Source organism: Salvelinus alpinus, chromosome 27 (assembly GCF_045679555.1).
Source record: "Salvelinus alpinus chromosome 27, SLU_Salpinus.1, whole genome shotgun sequence".
NCBI classification, from domain to species: Eukaryota; Metazoa; Chordata; class Actinopteri; order Salmoniformes; family Salmonidae; genus Salvelinus; species Salvelinus alpinus.
In genome coordinates this window covers 27,318,003-27,338,402 of record NC_092112.1, presented here as the reverse complement: position 1 = coordinate 27,338,402, position 20,400 = coordinate 27,318,003, and the positions used below count along the sequence as shown (strand labels likewise).

General features: G+C 43.9%; 1 protein-coding gene and 1 long non-coding RNA gene across 9 annotated transcripts in view; one reads left to right on the top strand and one right to left on the bottom strand.

Moving 5' to 3' along the window:
• fam184ab (family with sequence similarity 184 member Ab) overlaps positions 1-20,400 on the bottom strand; it is a 204,527-nt gene that overhangs the window by 111,695 nt on the left and 72,432 nt on the right. The gene's annotated exons all lie outside the window — the stretch shown is intronic.
• Positions 119-7,405, top strand: LOC139556271 (uncharacterized). Its single transcript, XR_011671093.1, has 3 exons — positions 119-278; positions 2,046-2,162; positions 7,267-7,405. It is a non-coding gene; the product is annotated as an uncharacterized lncRNA (long non-coding RNA).

The following is a 20,400-nucleotide window of genomic DNA, read 5'->3' as shown; positions in this document are numbered from 1 at the left end:
TTAGGCCTGGTTATTTATCTGAAAGAACCATTCAATAAACGTCATTTCCCAGAGACCAGTGTTTTCTGAGACCCAACAGAGCTTCGAGCGGGGAAGAACGCTCATGTAGCAAACGAACGGATGGCAGGGTGATTAGCCGTAAAAAAAGAAGAAAAAAAACGGACTCTACTCGCTAACGAAATCTGGTGCTATAGATGAGCTGAAAGCGGTATATCGTTGTAATGCTGTCCGGTTGACCCAGCCGTGCGCGTCGTTCCCAAACACTTACCACAGCGAAGGTAAAGTTTAGCACAACTCTGTACAGTTTTGGGTAGCATCTCCGCCTGTTAAATATGTATTACTTGTGGCGAGGGAAGATGCGCAGAAATGTAACTGTCATCATGAACGGGCAGTCATGATTTTTTTCCACTGACGCTGGTGAAACACATTTTTTTCCCGAGATGAGAGACAGACTCCCACACTCGGATTCGAAAGGCTATGAGACTAGTAAACTGGTATCAGAGCCTGATTTATTAGGTAACTCGTCTCGGGATGTGTTGAAGTTCAGTGAAGTTGGAAGGGATTTTGTTGGCTACCCTGTAAGGTAGCCTGAAATGGGCTAAACATGGTCATGGATTTGATGCTGACAATTTACCCATTGACTTGGGCATCATGTTGATGGACATAAGTTACAGGAGCCTATGTCATGAGTTACTGTTGCCTACTAATTGTTTGGCTATGTGGTTTTGAGGTGGTATGATGGGGTGAATTGTTCTCCATGTTTTTTTCGCTTGAGTATGTTTAGAAGATGAGTGGTCTGAAAATATGTTAAGATCAACCTCGGTGTACTCTCATGGATGATGTCGCAGTGTAGGCAAATAATGCATATGTGTAGATAGGCTACTAAACTTGCACAGAAGGAGCTCTGTCATTGAGTTCTGAAAGACACAAATGTCACCAATGTGAGTCAAGACTCAGGAGGTACAATATGTTCCAGGAGTTTTTCTTTACCAGCCACATGAACAGGAAAATCTCTTAGCCCAAATGACAGCCTACAATTAGGGTCTGGAGTTTTTCCTGGACAGGTCAAGTGGTCTGTAGCCTCGGTTTCCAGGCGTCCTTGCTGTTCATGGTGAACGAGAAATGGGGAGTATGGTAACACGAGACTAAGTGGTCAGGAAATCGACTGGGCTCTAGGCTCTAAACAACACAGCACAGGACACTGCTTTACTCACTATGCACTATAACACCTGTAGTACAGTAACCATGCACTAGACCACGTTTCACCCCAATAGTCATGACCTCATTCATTGTATTCTAATCAGGGTTGGGGTCAGTCCTTTTATAATTCAGTTCAAGTCCATTACAAAGTAAGGGCCATTTTCATTCCCTGAATTGAAAGGGGGTTGAATCCAACCTGGATTGTAACCCAGCCTGGATCAGTGTTACAATAAAACACAGTGAACTGACTGGTCTATCACTCCTTCCACCCTATAGCCCAGAGCAGGTATCCTACATACAGCTGCATGTTCTTCCTGTTTCTCTCTGCCTCTCCTAATCATTAACTGTTTACACCTCAGCTACACCAGGCTGGAGCATCAGATAGTGCCTGGCCCCATGCAAATCCTCCTGCTCCCTTTCTCTCCGGGTTTCCTCTGTTCCAAATCACCTCATTAGAACTGGGAAACCAACGGTCTGCTCCATTAGAATAATGTAATGTAAGGAAATCCAAGGTGGATGTTGGAATCTGAAATCTACTGATGGCAAGGCCTCGTGTTTCCAAGATACATGTTACAATTTTACCCCAGTTTGATTTGATTCCCTGTTCATTTGTAATGCAAATAAACAGTCATTTATATATGCAGGACAGTAATGTCTTTACAGTTTACAGGGTTAGGAGGATGACCTGACAAAGTGAAGATGCACAAAATGTCACTCTTATGGTTATTCCTGAATGTGTGACCTGCCCAGGTCTGGGAAAACTCAGGTCCTATAGTCATTCGTTAAAGTGTGTGTTGTGATTCTCTTTATATGATTGTAAAATTCCTGCCTCTCCTCTCCTCCAGGTGTGGCCCAGTGTGTGTGTGAGACATGTCAGATAAGATGTCCAGTTTTCTGCACATCGGGGACATCTGCTCCCTGTATGCAGAGGGCTCCACCAATGGTTTCATCAGCACTCTGGGGTGAGTTAAGTTCACCTATCCCTTCCCTCCTTTAGCAATTATCACTTACCATCTCAAATGAATGGCAATGGTGGTCACATAGGTCTTCTAATGCAGGGCTGGTCAATTCCGGTCCTGGAGTGCAGAAACACTTCCGTTTTTTGTTTCTACCTGGTGTTAATTAATCAGTCCCTGATTAGAAGGAAAGGATAAAAACCAAGTGTTTTGGCCCTCCCCAGACTGACCCCAGACATTGAACTGCCCTGGTCTAATGTAATCATTTTAGATGGTGCCTATATAGTTCCCAATCATTTGGAATGGAGGAATATAGCTGCATCTACTCAGCAGATGCCATGGGACATGAACTCACCTGGACATTAGGGCACTTTTGAGGTCTGCACATGCATGACAAACTTTAATTGTGGAGGGAGCTATCTCTTTAAGGGTAAATTCATAGCTTCATGTACACTTGAGAAGGTCATTAAGGTACTGCCTTCAAAGCTCTGCAGTGCATATATAATGGACTTTAGTCTGTAGTGGTGGTGCGAGTCCCCAATCGTAAGATGAGTGTGGGTTTGAGAGGGGAATGCTGTGGAGATGAATCACAGGATAGGTGGTGTGGCCTGTGAGTCTGAAAGTTAGTGTTATCATGGCAGGGAGGTACCGGCACACAGGGCTGTGTGTGTGCTGCTCAGGGGCCCCTCTGCCATCTGTGGGCCACTGATACAGAGTGGTTTGGAAGGGTAAATGACATTTCCACTTTTCTCAAAGAACAGAGCTGGTCAAGCTAAGCCCTTTGAAGTGGTAGTCTGGTCCTGGGTATCTCCATGACCATGATGGTATGTAGACTGGGAAATAGGGGGGAACTAATTAACACACAATGGTAAGGTGTGATTGTGTGCGAGAGATGTGTCTGGGAGGGAGGGAGAAAGGATTTAACCCAGATGGAGAAAGGTAGGGAGGACGCCTGTGTATGGTATGTGTAGACTGTTGGTGATCCATAGACAATATTGGACACACAATGATAAGATATGTTTGTGTATGAGCAAGAGAAAACATTTACATAGGGTCATAAATCCAGTGAGAATGTGTAAACACACTCCACAGGAATTCTCCTACAACAGGGTTCCCCAACTAGCAGCCTGCTTTTCTGAGCAAATAAAAATACATACAAATTGGACATTAGACTATAAAAACCAGCAGCAAATTTTCCCACACTTACTACAGATATGGAGATACCCAGGACCAGACTACCACTTCAAAGGGCTTAGCTTGACCAGCTCTGTTCTTTGAGAAAAGTGGAAATGTCATTTACCCTTCCAAACCACTCTGTATCAGTGATGATCCCTGTTTTAGAATTCCTCATCAACACACACACACACACACACACACACACACTCAACTTTCTTCTCCATAATTTAACTTCTCATTCAGTACAGTCGTGGCCAAAAGTTTGGAGAATGACACAAATATACATTTTCACAAAGTCTGCTGCCTCAGTTTGTATGATGGCAATTTGCATATACTCCAGAACGTTATGAAGAGTGATCAGATGAATTGCAATTAATTGCAAAGTCACTCTTTGCCATGCAAATTAACTGAATCCCAAAAAACATTTCCACTGCATTTCAGCCCTGCCACAAAAGGACATTCTCTCATTAACACAGGTGTGAGTGTTGACGAGAACAAGGCTGGAGATCACTCTGTCAGTTCGAATAACAGACTGGAATCTTCAAAAGGAAGGGTGGTGCTTGGAATCATTGTTCTTCCTCTGTCAACAATGGTTACCTGCAAGGAAACACGTGCCCTCATCATTGCTTTGCACAAAAAGGGCTTCACAGGCAAGGATATTGCTGCCAGTAAGATTGCACCTAAATCAACTATTTATCTGATCATCAAGATCTTCAAGGAGAGCGGTTCAGTTGTTGTGAAGAAGGCTTCAGGGCACCCAAGAAAGTCCAGCAAGCGCCAGGACCGTCTCCTGAAGTTGATTCAGCTGCGGGATCGGGGCACCACCAGTACAGAGCTTGCTCAGGAATGGCAGCAGGCAGGTGTGAGTGCACAGTGAGGTGAATACTTTTGGAGGATGGCCTGGTGTCAAGAAGGGCAGCAAAGAAGCCACTTCTCTCCACGAAAAACATCAGGGACAGAATGATATTCTGCAAAAGGTACAGGGATTGGACTGCTGAGGACTGGGGTAAAGTAATTTTCTCTGATGAATCCCCTTTCCGATTGTTTGGGGCATCTGGAAAAAAGCTTGTCCGGAGAAGACAAGGTGAGCGCTACCATCAGTCCTGTGTCATGCCAACAGTAAAGCATCCTGAGACCATTCATGTGTGGGGTTGCTTCTCAGCCAAGGGAGTGGGCTCACTCACAATTTTGCCTAAGAACACAGCCATGAATAAAGAATGGTACCAACACATCCTCCGAGAGCATTCTTCTCCCAACCATCCAGGAACCATTTGGTGACGAACAATGCCTTTTCCAGCATGATGGAGCACCTTGCCACAAGGCAAAAGTGATAACTAAGAGGCTCGGGGAACAAAACATCAATATTTTGGATCCATGGCCAGGAAACTCCCCAGACCTTAATCCCATTGAGAATTTGTGGTCAACCCTCAAGAGGTGTGTGAACAAACAAAACCCCACAAATTCTGACAAACTCCAAGCATTGATTATGCAAGAATGGGCTGCCATCAGTCAGGATGTGGCCCATAAGTTAATTGACAGCATGCCAGGGTGGATTACAGAGGTCTTGAAAAAGAAGGGTCAACACTTTGATGCAGAGTCAAAATATTGACTCTGCATCAACTTCATGTAATTGTCAATAAAAGCCTTTGACACTTATGAAATGCTTGTAATTATATTTCAGTATTCCATAGTAACATCTGACAAAAATATCTAAAGACACTGAAGCAGCAAACTTTGTGGAAATTAATATGTGGAAATTAATAATTGTGTCATTCTCAACTTTTGGCCACGATTGTAAAGTCCATTGTATTCTCCATCAATCTCACCTGACTTCAGTCATAATGGATTCAATGCAGGTTTGGTTATTGTTCTGGGTCAAGATGACATGTAGGGGAATGTCATACTGTATGACTCTTGCATTAGTAATGTTATGTATTTTGGTCCATTTAATCCAGATCTGTGCTACTTCTCACTGTGTGCATAGTGTGCACTGTACTCCACACAGTAATTGTTAAGACATGCCATAACATTATTAACACTTTTGGGCTCCCGAGTGGTGCCGCGGTCTAAGGCACTGCATCTCAGTGCTAGAGGTGTCACTACAGACCCTGGTTCGATCCTGGCCTGTATCACAACTGGCTGTAATCGAGAGTTCCATAGGGCGGCGCACAATTGGCCCAGCATCGTCCGGGTTAGGGGATGGGTTAGGCCGGGGTAGGCTGTCATTGTAAAATAAGAATTTATTCTTAACTGACTTGCCTAGTTAAATTAAAAAAGATTTGTCTTTAAATTAATGTGCTTCTGCCACACTTCTTGTCACTCACTTATTTGCTGTGGCTATACATTGATTATATTACATGCTCTCTTCTGCACAGACAATGTATTTGAAGAGTATTTATTCCAGTTTTGCGAAGACAAGCCATCAACTGCTGGTTTGATACTGTTTACATGTGATTTACAAGGGGGATGGTTAGTAGTGCTGGCTAGAGGCTCAGGATCAGGATCTGAGCCCCCACTTGCTGCTCATGAAAATTGGATCAGACTGAGACAGCAGAAAGAGACCCCGGCCATAGACCAGACCACGGCCGTAGCCAGAGGACCAAACCCCGGCCATAGACCAGACCCCGGCCGTAGCCAGAGGACCAGACCCTGGCCATAGACCAGACCCCGGCCGTAGCCAGAGGACCAGACCCCGGCCATAGACCAGACCCCGGCCGTAGCCAGAGGACCAGACCCCGGCCATAGACCAGACCCCGGTCGTGGCCAGAGGGACCAGACGTGGCCGTAGAGGGACCAGACGTGGCCGTAGAGGGACCAGACGTGGCCGTAGAGGGACCAGACGTGGCCGTAGAGGGACCAGACGTGGCCGTAGAGGGACCAGACGTGGCCGTAGAGGGACCAGACGTGGCCGTAGAGGGACCAGACGTGGCCGTAGAGGGACCAGACGTGGCCGTAGAGGGACCAGACGTGGCCGTAGAGGGACCAGACGTGGCCGTAGAGGGACCAGACATTACTAGCCATCCACCAGACAGAGACCAGACACAGACAGAGTTATTTGAATGACAATCACCGGCTGACAAAATTTCATGACCGCCACAGCCCTAGTCATAGGTTCTCTTTTCTGACAACTTACTATAATATGAATCAGATGCTCAGTATAGCAATGTGGTATAATGCTCTGCGGAGGTAGACACTGTAGACTGGAGCCTCAGAGTGTTATGTCATTTTCGCAGACAGGTCCATGTGTAGTACGACTGACTGTGTGTGTGTAAACTCCACAGGAACATGACTGGGATGGATATGGTATCTGGCCAGGGTCCAGGCAGCCGTTATTATGAGCCAGTAAAAAGCTACATTTGTCACCGGCAGGAATGCTAGCCAGTTCGCCCACTAGCAGTGGCCAGCTAATCCTCTCATTTCTTCCTCATAATTGGGTGGACTGTAGAGGAGCCACGGCGATACAAGAAACCTCATGGTGTAATCACAAGTATGTGATTGGTCTAAATATAGTGACTAAGGGAGTCAAAATAAACAGAGCTCTGTGGTTAAGTGTTATGAAAAAACAGTGTACTTTTTATGGGTGTATGTGGTGCTTTATTACAAGATCTCAGGCTGACAATGGACTTGGATGTAATGGAGGGTTTTATTGTGAAACAATAAGTTGAAATAAAAGCCTTCGATGTGAAAAGATGCTGGTTTCTTCCAGATATACCCTAACCCAGAATGAATAACCCTCGTGGAAAGGGGTACACATTTGTTTGGAGCCTGGGGCTTATATATGAAAATAAAGAAAGCTATGTGCTTGCAGCTTTGTATGTGTGGTGCACATTTATAATGTTGAAACTGTTCCAAGTTTATTTGCATGTGAAGGGTGTGTGGTCGACTCTGTGTGTGTTTCTGACTTGACATGCGTCATTGTCTCTTCCCTCCACAGGCTGGTAGATGACCGCTGTGTTGTACAGCCCGACACAGGGGACCTGAACAACCCCCCCAAAAAGTTCAGAGGTAAGAAAATGGTATACTCCCATCTCATCCTACTATAGCAGCTGGCGCAGCATCACATCACCTCAGTAAATCCTGCCTGTTTACACAGTGTGTTCCACTGGAGATGTTTCTTCTTGTGTTACACTGCGTTTCTATGGTGCTATCGCCAGTATCACTCCCTGTCCACATGGACTTCAAAAAGCACTGCTCTCTTTGATGTGTGTGTGTGTGTGTGTGTGTGTGTGTGTGTGTGTGTGTGTGTGTGTGTGTGTGTGTGTGTGTGTGTGTGTGTGTGTGTGTGTGTGTGTATCTCTGTGTGTATCTCTGTGTGTATCTCTGTGTGTATCTCTGTGTGTATCTCTGTGTGTATCTGTTTTTTTTTAATCAGTGTTTGTGTATCATCTTGTCTCTGTTGTGAGGCTGTGAACATATTGAGGCCCATGAAGGAAGATGTTCTCCCTGAGGCCCATGAAGGAAGATGTTTTCTCTGGGTTTTGCAGTTGGGCTATATATAGCTCTGTCACAGGAAGTACAACTGAACTTGCGACTAAGGCTGTGGCGGTCATGAAATGTTGTCAGCCAGTTGTTGTCATGCAAAAGACTCACGTTCTCACAGTAATTGACCGTTAATTAACATACTCGTTTAGCATCTCCAGGCCTCCACACGAACAAGCCGACGATGAGGGCATTTGGAGCATCTACATTTAAAAAAAGTATAATAAGTCAATTTAACATACACAATCATAATAAATTCATTATTTATTTTAGGCAGGTCTAAAGAAACATGATATGAAGAACATGTATTTCAGAAGAACAGAATAGGAGTTGGCCTACTGTATGTTATCTGGCTATGCTCTATGCCATAGGCTGTAGGCTAGTTCATTTAGCTGACAAGATATGCCTAAGTCCCGTGACATTATTTTATTTGATATGATTTTATAGTAAGAATAATATAATTGAATTTAGCGGAATAAAATAGAAAGGATATTTTTCCCATTACAGAGCGACTGCACATATGAAATGGCAATGTTGAGCGTAATAAAGTGATCATTTAAAACAGGTCCTATATGCTACATTAAGAGTTATTTGGCAACTTTAGTTGTGAAGGATACAAACCTTAGAATGTCTTAGAAATCAAAACATAGGGGCTATATCGTATGACTACACGTTACTGATGATTTGAAAAAGTGGCAAAAAAGAAGCTTGCACTCTGTTTCTTGCCTCAGGGTGGACAGCTGTTCTCTCATCAATTGATCATATTTTGAAATTAGTTTCGGTTTAGAACGGCCCATTTATCAAATGGGCGTGGGCAGGGGAAAAAGGCAAATCACCTGTATGCACTCGAATAGCAAATGGAGGCCGCGCGCTTTCTCTGTTTTGTAGGCTACTTCGGGTTTATAGCGGAGCATGTGCTTAATATGAGCAGCTGAGAAATGAATATAACACTTATTTCACTCCACGCATCAACCACTGTTTGAGGAGCATGCTCTCACTGCCCCAACAGGTGATATTCCTGTTTGAGGAGCATGCTCTCACTGCCCCAACAGGTGATATTCCTGTTTGAGGAGCATGCTCTCACTGCCCCAACAGGTGATATTCCTGTTTGAGGAGCATGCTCTCACTGCCCCAACAGGTGATATTCCTGTTTGAGGAGCATGCTCTCACTGCCCCAACAGGTGATATTCCTGTTTGAGGAGCATGCTCTCACTGCCCCAACAGGCGATATTCCTGTTTGAGGAGCATGCTCTCACTGCCCCAACAGGTGATATTCCTGTTTGAGGAGCATGCTCTCACTGCCCCAACAGGCGATATTCCTGTTTGAGGAGCATGCTCTCACTGCCCCAACAGGCGATATTCCTTTTTGAGGAGCATGCTCTCACTGCCCCAACAGGTGATATTCCTGTTTGAGGAGCATGCTCTCACTGCCCCAACAGGCAATATTCCTGTTTGAGGAGCATGCTCTCACTGCCCCAACAGGTGATATTCCTGTTTGAGGAGCATGCTCTCACTGCCCCAACAGGCGATATTCCTGTTTGAGGAGCATGCTCTCACTGCCCCAACAGGCGATATTCCTTTTTGAGGAGCATGCTCTCACTGCCCCAACAGGTGATATTCCTGTTTGAGGAGCATGCTCTCACTGCCCCAACAGGCGATATTCCTGTTTGAGGAGCATGCTCTCACTGCCCCAACAGGCGATATTCCTGTTTGAGGAGCATGCTCTCACTGCCCCAACAGGCGATATTCCTGTTTGAGGAGCATGCTCTCACTGCCCCAACAGGCGATATTCCTGTTTGAGGAGCATGCTCTCACTGCCCCAACAGGTGATATTCCTGTTTGAGGAGCATGCTCTCACTGCCCCAACAGGTGATATTCCGCCCAAACTCTGTATGCCATGTGCTCTCCAACTTTGTTCCTGCAGCTACCCAGTACTAAATTTAGGAAACGAATTGAAATCTGTTCGTGAACATTGAAAGTAACATGTTTTCACAATGAAACATATTTCACTAAATTGACAGCCTGTCAGCATGCTGGAGAGAGGAGCATTTCACTACACCCGCAATAACATCTGCTAATCACATGTATGTGACCAATAACGTTTGATTTGGAAATGCATGGTGGTGAGATATTCTGTATAGCTAAAGGTAATGTGTCACACAATTAATTATGAAAATATAAAAATTCCCTATTAGGCTATTCAAACCAAATACAAATTCACAAATTGTAGGCTAACTGTAAGCCGCACTGCACAATTAATGAACCAACAGCATCGCCTAGGGATATACGTTCTCTCCCAGACTCATAGATAGAAGTTTTAGAGTGTAGCATAAGGTAACCAGTCCATCCAGTATGCATAATAATTCAGTCCACACTCAAAAGGCATTTCCTCAAATTTGTTTAATTTGAGTATAGGCTAGACCAATTATGTACCGAAGACCTCTTAAATCAGTTTTGGTTTATGTTTTTCTGCTATGTATAATATGCGGTAGGATATGTATTGTGTAACGGCACAATCATAATTTGTATTGAGTTTTTGTTTTTTCAGGCTTGATTAATTCAGAACTTTCATACAGCAAAGCATCCCCAAACCATCACACTACTACCACCACGCTTGACCGTTGGTATGAGGTTCTTACTGTGGAATGTAGTGTTTGGTTTTCGACCAGGCATACTGGGACCCATATTTTCCAAAAAGTTATACTTTTGACTCATCTGTCCATAGAACATTCTTCCAGGTGTTTCCAGGTGCTTTTTGGCAGACTTTTTGGATGAGAAAAACCAAACACTGCATTCCACAGTAAGAACCTCATACCAACGGTCAAACATGGTGGTGGTAGTGTGATGGTTTGGGGATGCTTTGCTGCCTCAGGACATGGATGGCTTGCCTTAATAGAAGGAACCATGAATTATGCAGTATATCAGAGAATTCTACAGGAGAATGTCAGGCCATCCTTCTGTGAGCTAAAGCTGAAGCTCAGCTGGGTCGTGCATCAAGACAATGATCCCAAACACACAATCAAGTCTACATGAAAATGGTTAAAAAGCAACACATTTTAAGTTTTGGAATGGCCTAGTCAAAGTCCAGACCTAATCCCAATTGAGATGTTGTTGAAGGACTTGAAACGAGCAGTTCATACTTGAAAACCCACAAATGTTGCTTAGTTAAGTTCTGCATGTAAGAGTGGTCCAAAATTCCTCCACAGCAATGTGAGAGACTGATCAACAACTACAATAAGTATTTGGTTTCAGTCATTGCAGCTAAAGGTGGTACAACCAGTTATGGAGTGTAAGGGGGCAATGACTTTTTCGCACAGGGACATTGGGTGTTACATTACTTTGTTAATAAAATAAGTATACATTGTTTTTGTTATTTGTTAACTCAGGTTCCCTTTATTTAATATTAGGTTTTGGTTAAAGATCAGAAAACATTCAGTATCAGTACTTTTTCCCGGCACTGCAGTATGTTCACCATTTCAATATGCGTGGACGTTCCATGCACAATTGATGTGGGGTTTTAGCAATTGTCTGTGTTAGTGTGTGTAATAATTGCTGAAGAGGTGAGAAAAGCATGGTGTTTTGTGATGGTGTACTTTGCAGTAATGGAAGGAGTGTAATATGGATCCATGGTAGGTCTAAGTGTCGACCTAAGAGGAACAAATGAGGATGTTTCAGCATGGCTGGAAGGAGTTGAGACTAACAAGCATTCCACTCATACTAGGAGTTATGTTAGTCTCTACATTACACGATGTGGCTGAAGGTGAGTGGGGCTCTGTCTAGCATACATTGTGCCCATTAGCTGCAGTCTGATAGAGCGAAGCAGGGAGATTGTACTGTATTTATAAGCCATAAAGCTTTATTTTCCTTCGATAGAGCGTTGATGTCCGATGGAAGTTCTCTGAGTTTGTCCTCTTTGAAGACTGTTACCAACACTAGGAGGCTACTCTCTCTCTGTCCGTCCATCTTTCTGTGCAGTAACGGTGTGTGTGTGTCTGTATGTTCAGTCAAGTTATCTCTGTCTGTGTGTGTATGTTCAGTCAAGTTATGTGCAGACCTCACTACCCTCTGGAGAGCCTTACGGTTGTGGGAGGAGCAGTTGCCGTACCAGGCGGTGATACAACCCGACAGGATGTTCAGTGTCCTGTAAGGCTTTAACCAGGGCTGTGACCTGAAGTCGCCTGTATTCTAACAGTAAGAACATTTTTGTTGGTAGTAATAGATGATAGTATAGGGTAAGATGTAGCCTGCTTGGCTAACACTACTGTGACCTCAACTGATCTAATTCTTTTTTTATACCAAAACGTGACTCATTTGGATTCTCTCTGTAGCTTGTCATGGCCTTTTTATTTACGGGATGTTTTTTCCAGACGTTAAACCAAACAATAAACAGTCTCTTCCAATTCTTTTTAACATTAGCCAAACACTAAAAACCACTGTGTATACTCAGTGGGAGTTACTGTACTTCCATTTATATCCCAAACTTTAGATTGGTAAGTACTTTTTTGAGACTTCCGGAGGAGGGAGTGTGTGTACGCTGGATGGTGTAGGGTGAGGTTACCTCTAGAGTGAAACACTGATCTTAGGTCAGTTTCACCCCAAGCTCAAATCAAATTTTGTTTGTCACATACATGGTTAGCAGATGTTAATGCGAGTGTAGTGAAATGCTTGTGCTTCTAGTTACGACAATGCAGTAATAACCAACGAGTAATGTAACCTAACAAATTCACCACAAGTACTTTATACACACACGTGTAAAGGAATGAAGAATATGTACATAAAAATATATGAATGAGTGATGGTACAGAACGGCATAGGCAAGATGCAGTAGATGGTATTGAGTACAGTATATACATATGAGATGAGTAATGTAGGGTATGTAAACATATATAAAAGTGGCATTGTTTAAAGTGGCTAGTGATACATGTATTACATAGAGATGGCAAGATGCAATAGATGATATAGAGTACAGTATATACATGTGAGATGAGTAATGTAGGGTATGTAAACAGTATATGAAGTGGCATTGTTTAAAGTGGCTAGTGATACATTTTTTCATCAATTTTTATATTATTAAAGTGGCTGGAGTTGAGTCAGTATGTTGGCAGCAGCCACTCAATGTTAGTGGTGGCTGTTTAACAGTCTGTTGGCCTTGAAAAAGAAGCTGTTTTTCAGTCTCTCGGTCCCTGCTTTGATTCACTTGTACTGACCTCGCCTTCTGGATGATAGCGGGGTGAACAGGCAGTGGCTCGGGTGGTTGTTGTCCTTGATGATATTTTTGGCCTTCCTGTGACATCGGGTGGTGTAGGTGTCCTGGAGGGCAGGTAGTTTGCACCCGGTGATGCGTTGTGCAGACCTCACTACCCTCTGGAGAGCCTTACGGTTGTGTGCGGAGCAGTTGCCGTACCAGGCGGTGATACAGCCCGACAGGATGCTCTCGATTGTGCATCTGTAGAAGTTTGTGAGTGCTTTTGGTGACAAGCCGAATTTCTTCAGCCTTCTGAGGTTGAAAAGGTGCTGCTGCGCCTTCTTCACCACGCTGTCTGTGTTGGTGGACCAATTCAGTTTGTCCGTGATGTGTACGCCGAGGAACTTAAAACTTTCTACCCTCTCCACTACTGTCCCATCGATGAGAATAGGGGGGTGCTCCCTCTGCTGTTTCCTGAAGTCCACGATCATCTCCTTTGTTTTGTTGACGTTGAGTGTGAGGTTATTTTCCTGACACCACACTCCGAGGGCCCTCACCTCCTCCCTGTAGGCCGTCTCATTGTTGTTGGTAATCAAGCCTACCACTGTAGTGTCGTCTGCAAACTTGAAGATTGAGTTGGAAGCGTGCATGGCCACGCAGTCGTGGGTGAACAGGGAGTACAGGAGAGGGCTAAGAACGCACCCTTGTGGGGCCCCAGTGTTGAGGATCAGCGGGGTGGAGATGTTGTTACCTACCCTCACCACCCGGGGTCTCGAGCTTGATGACGAGTTTGGAGGGTACTATCGTGTTAAATGCTGAGCTGTAGTCGATGAACAGCATTCTCACATCGGTATTCCTCTTGTCCAGATGGGGTAGGGCAGTGTGGTTGCGATTGCGTCGTCTGTGGACCTATTGGGGCGGTAAGCAAATTGGAGTGGGTCTAGGGTGTCAGGTAGGGTGGAGGTGATATGGTCCTTGACTAGTCTCAAAGCACTTCATGATGACGGAAGTGAGTGCTACGGTGCGGTAGTCGTTTAGCTCAGTTACCTTAGCTTTCTTGGGAACAGGAACAATGGTGGCCCTCTTGAAGCATGTGGGGACAGCAGACTGGGAAAAGGATTGATTGATTATGTCCGTAAACACACCAGCCAGCTGGTCTGCGCATGCTCTGAGGACGCGGCTGGGGATGCCGTCTAGGCCTGCAGCCTTGCGAGGGTTAACACGTTTAAATGTTTTACTCAAGTCGGCTGCAGTGAAGGAGAGTCCGCAGGTTTTGGTACCGGGCCGTGTCAGTGGCACTGTATTGTCCTCAAAGTGAGCAAATAAGTTATTTAGTCTGTCTGGGAGCAAGACATCCTGGTTCGCGATGGGGCTGGTTTTCTTTTTGTAATCCGTGATTGACTGTAGACCCTGCCACATACTACCTCTTGTGTCTGAGCCGTTGAATTGCGACTCCACTTTGTCTCTGTACTGACGCTTAGCTTGTTTGATTGCCTTGCGGAGGGAATAGCTACACCGGTCACCTTGCCCTGATTTAAAAGCAGTGGTTCGCACTTTCAGTTTTGCGCGAATGCTGCCATCAATCCACGGTTTCTGGTTGGGGAATGTTTTAATAGTTGCTGTGGGTACGACATCACCGATGCACTTGCTAATAAACTCGCTCACTGAATCAGCGTATTCGTCAATGTTGTTGTTTGACGCAATGCGGAACATATCCCAGTCCACGTGATCGAAGCAATCTTGAAGCGGGGAATCCGATTGGTCGGACCAGCGTTGAACAGACCTGAGCGCGGGAGCTTCCTGTTTTAGTTTCTGTCTATTGGCTGGAAGCAACAAAATGGAGTTGTGGTCAGCTTTTCCAAAAGGAGGGCGGGGGAGGGCCTTATATGCGTTGCGGAAGTTAGAATAACAATGATCCAGGGTTTTAACAGCCCTGGTTGCACAATCGATATGCTGATAGAATTTAGGGAGTCTTGTTTTCAGATTAGCCTTGTTAAAATCCCCAGCTGCAATGAATGCAGCCTCAGGATATGTGGTTTCCAGTTTACAAGGAGTCAAATGAAGTTCGTTCAGGGCCATCGATGTGTCTGCTTGGGGGGGAATATACACGACTGTGATTATAATCGAAGAGAATTCTCTTGGTAGATAATGCGGTCGGCATTTGATTGTGAGGAATTCTAAGTCAGGTGAACAGAATGACTTGAGTTCCTGTATGTTGTTATGATCACACCACGTCTCGTTAATCATAAGGCATACCCCCCCGCCCTTCTTCTTACCAGAAAGATGCTTGTTTCTGTCGGCGCGATGCGTGAAGAAACCAGCTGGCTGTACCGACTCCGATAGCGTGTCTCGAGTGAGCCATGTTTCCGTGAAGCAAAGAATATTACAGTCTCTTATGTCTCTCTGGAATGCTACCCTTGCTCGGATTTTGTCTACCATGTCAAGAGACTGGACATTGGCGAGTAGTATGCTCGGGAGCGGTGCGTGATGTGCCCGTCTCCGGAGCCTGACCAGAAGACTGCTTCGTCTGCCTCTTTTACAGCGTCGTTGTTTTGGTTCCCCGGCTGGAATCCGATCCATTGTCCTGGGTGGTGGGCAAAACAGAGAATCCGCTACGGGAAAGTCGTATTCCTGGTCGTAATGATGGTGAGTTGACGTTGCTCTTATATGCAATAGTTCCTCCCGACTGTATGTAATAAAACCTAAGATTTTCTGGGGTAACATTGTGAGAAATAACACGTAAAATACTGCATAGTTTCCTAGGAACGCGAAGCGAGGCGGCCATCTCTGTCGGCGCCGGAAGTATTCTGATCCTAGATCGACTTCTGCCTAGAGCACAGTCCCCCTGTGTGCCGTCCATTTTGGAGAGTTCCTCCTCAGAGAGAGTAAAGTGTTGGGAGAGATGCAGCATTTCTGTGTTGCTGCTCTGAAAGATGGTTGAGATAACCCTCCTTACTTTAGCATGCTGCTGGCTGAGGGCCAGACTAACCCTGGCCACCAGTCCTCACTTCTGAGGTATGCATACCATTTCCTCCCAATGTAAGCAGACACACCCCACTTTACAGGCACGCACACATGCACGCACACAATTTTGCAGGCAAACAACATTTTTATGTCTCTGTGTCCAGTATGAAAGAAGTTAGAGGTAGTTTCGCGAGCCAATGCTAACTAGCATTCTAGCAGATACCCAAAGATTTCCAGTCATATGGCTAGCAGATACCCATAGTCTTCCAGTCATACCCGTACCCAGTCATTGCGGTCATAGCCATAGACTCCCACTCATCTGCTAGTGCTAGGTAGATAAAGGGCCAAAATCCCAAAGTATCCCTTTAAACACACACAGGCTAGTGATGTGCTGGTTGACTCATAAATCGCAGTCCCCGTGGTTATATCTGCAGGTAGGGCGTAGGGGGACCACATTTAAAATACACAAATGTGGGACAACAGGATGATTTTGCTGACATTCACGGGACAGTGTAGTCTACATGATAAAAACATTTGTACCCCACACACACACACACACACACACACAATCCCCTTCCCACTTATGGTGTAGTTTTTAGGTGTTGGAGAGCAATACAAATGTAAATGACATAAATTTGTACCGACTTTGATATCATTATATTTAATATCATTATAGAATATGCATAAAAACATACTGTCTCTAGAACATTTAATATTTTTAATTCCCTCAAACACCAAGTTAGGCATACATAATTTCAAAATAGGCCATGGCATCATCACTGTCAATCGTGAATGACGATTCTTCACGTTTTACCAGTGAAATGTCCAAACTGAATCTACATGCCAATCATTTGATCTCAATCAGTTTCATGGGAATATGCATTGAGATCTTATTGAGTTACTGGTTCATGAGCAAATTAAAGCAGACTATATAGCCTAGCCTTCCTGTATTTAGTTTCAATCCAAAGCACATTCTACCTAGTGGTTCAAGCTGTTCAGTTTTGGCCGTATTAGACAAAGATATATATATATATATATATACACACACACACACACACACACACACACACACACACACACACACACACACACACACACACACACACACACACACACACACACAAGGCAATTTCGTCAAACTTGTGAAAATTAGCTATTCAACTATAACCATCACCTAATTTCTTATGAGATTTTAGGGTGTTTTTGTTGTATGAGCAACTAATGAGCATGGAGAGCCTCACAAGTTTGCCGAAATTGCCTTATATATCTTTGTCTAATATGGCGATTTACTTACTTTTGTAGGTCTTCATTAGAAGCATGCTTTTTGTATGTAGTTAGGCTGTCCTCTCTAAGTTTAGCTGGAATTTAGCCCGAAAGGATTTGAGAAATCTGATTGTTTGACGATGGGCCTACTTCTCGTCTTGCGCTGTGCAGAATATCAGATCAGACAACGATTGAGAGTGTTTAACATCACCAGTAGGCCACCACACCCATATATATATATATATATATATATATATATATATATATATATATATGGGTGTGGTGGCCTACAAAAGTATACATATACACACACACACACACACACACACACACACACACACACACACACACACACACACACACACACACACACACACACACACAGTGGGGAGAACAAGTATTTGATACACTGCCGATTTTTGCAGGTTTTCCTACTTACAAAGCATGTAGAGGTCTGTAATTTTTATCATAGGTACACTTCAACTGTGAGAGACGGAATCTAAATAAAAAATCCAGAAAATCACATTGTATGATTTTTAAGTAATTCATTAGCATTTTATTGCATGACATAAGTATTTGATCACCTACCAACCAGTAAGAATTCCGGCTCTCACAGACCTGTTAGTTTTTCATTAAGAAGCCCTCCTGTGCTCCACTCATTACCTGTATTAACTGCACTTGTTTGAACTCGTTACCTGTATAAAACACACCTGTCCACACACTCAATCAAACAGACTCCAACCTCTCCACAATGGCCAAGACCAGAGAGCTGTTTAAGGACATCAGGGATAAAATTGTAGACCTGCACAAGGCTGGGATGGGCTACAGGACAATAGGCAAGCAGCTGGGTGAGAAGGCAACAACTGTTGGCGCAATTATTAGAAAATGAAGAAGTTCGAGATGACGGTCAATCACCCTCGGTCTGGGGCTCCATGCAAGATCGTGTGCAAGCTTTACATACAGTTGGAAGTCGGAAGTTTACATACAGTTGAAGTCGGAAGTTTACACACACCGTAGCCAAATACATTTAAACTCAGTTTTTCACAATTCCTGACATTTAATCCTAGTAAAAAATCCCTGTCTTAGGTCAGTTAGGATCACCACTTTATTTAAAAAACTTGAAATGTCAGAATAATAGACAATGATTTATTTCAGCTTGTATTTCTTTCATCACATTCCCAGTGGGTCAGAAGTTTACATACACTCAATTAGTATTTGGTAGCATTGCCTATAAAAATTGTTTAACTTGGGTCAAACGTTTCGGGTAGCCTGCTACAAGCTTCCCACAATAAGTTGGGTGAATTTTGGCCCATTCCTCCTGACAGAGCTGGTGTAACTGAGTCAGGTTTGTAGGCTTTGCTTGCACACGCTTTTTCAGTTCTGCCCACACATTTTCCATAGGATTGACGTCAGGGCTTTGTGATGGCCACTCCAATCCCTTGACTTTGTTGTCCTTAAGCCATTTTGCCACAATTCTACAAGTATGCTTGGGGTCATTGTCCATTTGGAAGACCCATTTGCGACCAAGCTTTAACTTCCTGACTGATGTCTTGAGATGTTGCTTCAATATATCCACATAATTTACCTACCTCATGATGCCATCAATATTGTGAAGTGCACCAGACCCTCCTGCAGCAAAGCATCCCCACAACATGATGCTGCCACCCCCGTGCTTCACGGTTGGGATGGTTTTCTTCAGCTTGCAAGCCTCCCCCTTTTTCCTCCAAACATAACGATGGTCATTATGGCCAAACAGTTCTGTTTGTGTTTCATCAGACCAGAGGACATTTCTCCAAAAAGTACGATCTTTGTCCCCATGTGCAGTTGCAAACCGTAGTCTGGCTTTTATATGGCGGTTTTGGAGCAGTGCTTCTTCCTTGCAGAGCGGCCTTTCAGGTTATGTTGATATAGGACTCGTTTTACTGTGGGTATAGATACTTTTGTACCCGTTTCCTCCAGCATCTTCACAAGGTCATTTGCTGTTGTTCTGGGATTGATTTGCACTTTTCAAACAAGTATGTTCATCTTTAGGAGACAGAACGCGTCTCCTTCCTGAGCGGTATGACGGCTGCGTGGCCCCATGGTGTTTATACTTGCGTACTATTGTTTGTACAGATGAACGGGGTACCTTCAGGCGTTTGGAAGTTGCTCCCAAAGGTGAACCAGACTTGTGGAGGTCTACACATTTTTTTCTGAGGTCTTGGCTGATTTCTTTTAATTTTCCCATGATGTCACTCAGAGGCACTGAGTCAAATTATGTCAATTAGCCTATCAGAAGCTTCTAAAGCCATGACATAATTTTCTGGAATTTTCCAAGCTGTTTGAAGGCACAGTCAACTTAGTGTATGTAAACTTCTGACCCACTGGAATTGGGATACAGTGAAAATTAAATAATCTGTCCGTAAACAATTGTTGGGAAAATGACTTGTGTCATGCACAAAGCTATAATTTGTTAACAAGAAATTTGTGTAGCGGTTGAAAAACGAGTTTTAATTTCTCCAACCTAAGTGTATGTAAACTTCCGACTTCAACTGTAGCACCAAAAAGAAGCGAGACGCAGTGCGGGGGGAACTCACCAGAAAAGCACAGTGTAAAATAATTTGTCTGTAACTAGCTAGCTCACGAAGCTTATTTTAAACACCCAAAGATAAAAGCAACACTCAGCAGCAATTATTTCATATCAGCAACAACTGTACTAGCTAGCTAGTTAGATGCAATATTTAGTGTAAGTGTATGTAAACTTTCGACTTCAACTGTATATCACACATGACACGAGTCACGACCCCACGATAGTTCAAATTACAATAAACATGACATTTATTAACATCATCCATTAGAACTGTAAAAAGAGTCAGATATCATTTGAGCTTTGGAAACAAGTGCTTTCATTAATGCATGGCGCGGGCCTCATTTCACAGGAGCATTGTAAAATAAGCGTTCACTCAATGAACCAGCCTTAACGAACTTTGTTTATTTACATATCAAATGTGATTGTCTAACATCAGTTTAATCATTTCTTTATTTTGTGGCTGCCTAGAACAATGAGCCAGAAATTTCACAGAATGTTTAAATGTAAAGTTTCCTAGTTGGCGTTTCCATTCACTCCCAAATATGGTGATGAGAGGAAGCTGTTTAATCAGCTTCTTGATATGCCACACCTGTCAGGTGGATGGATTA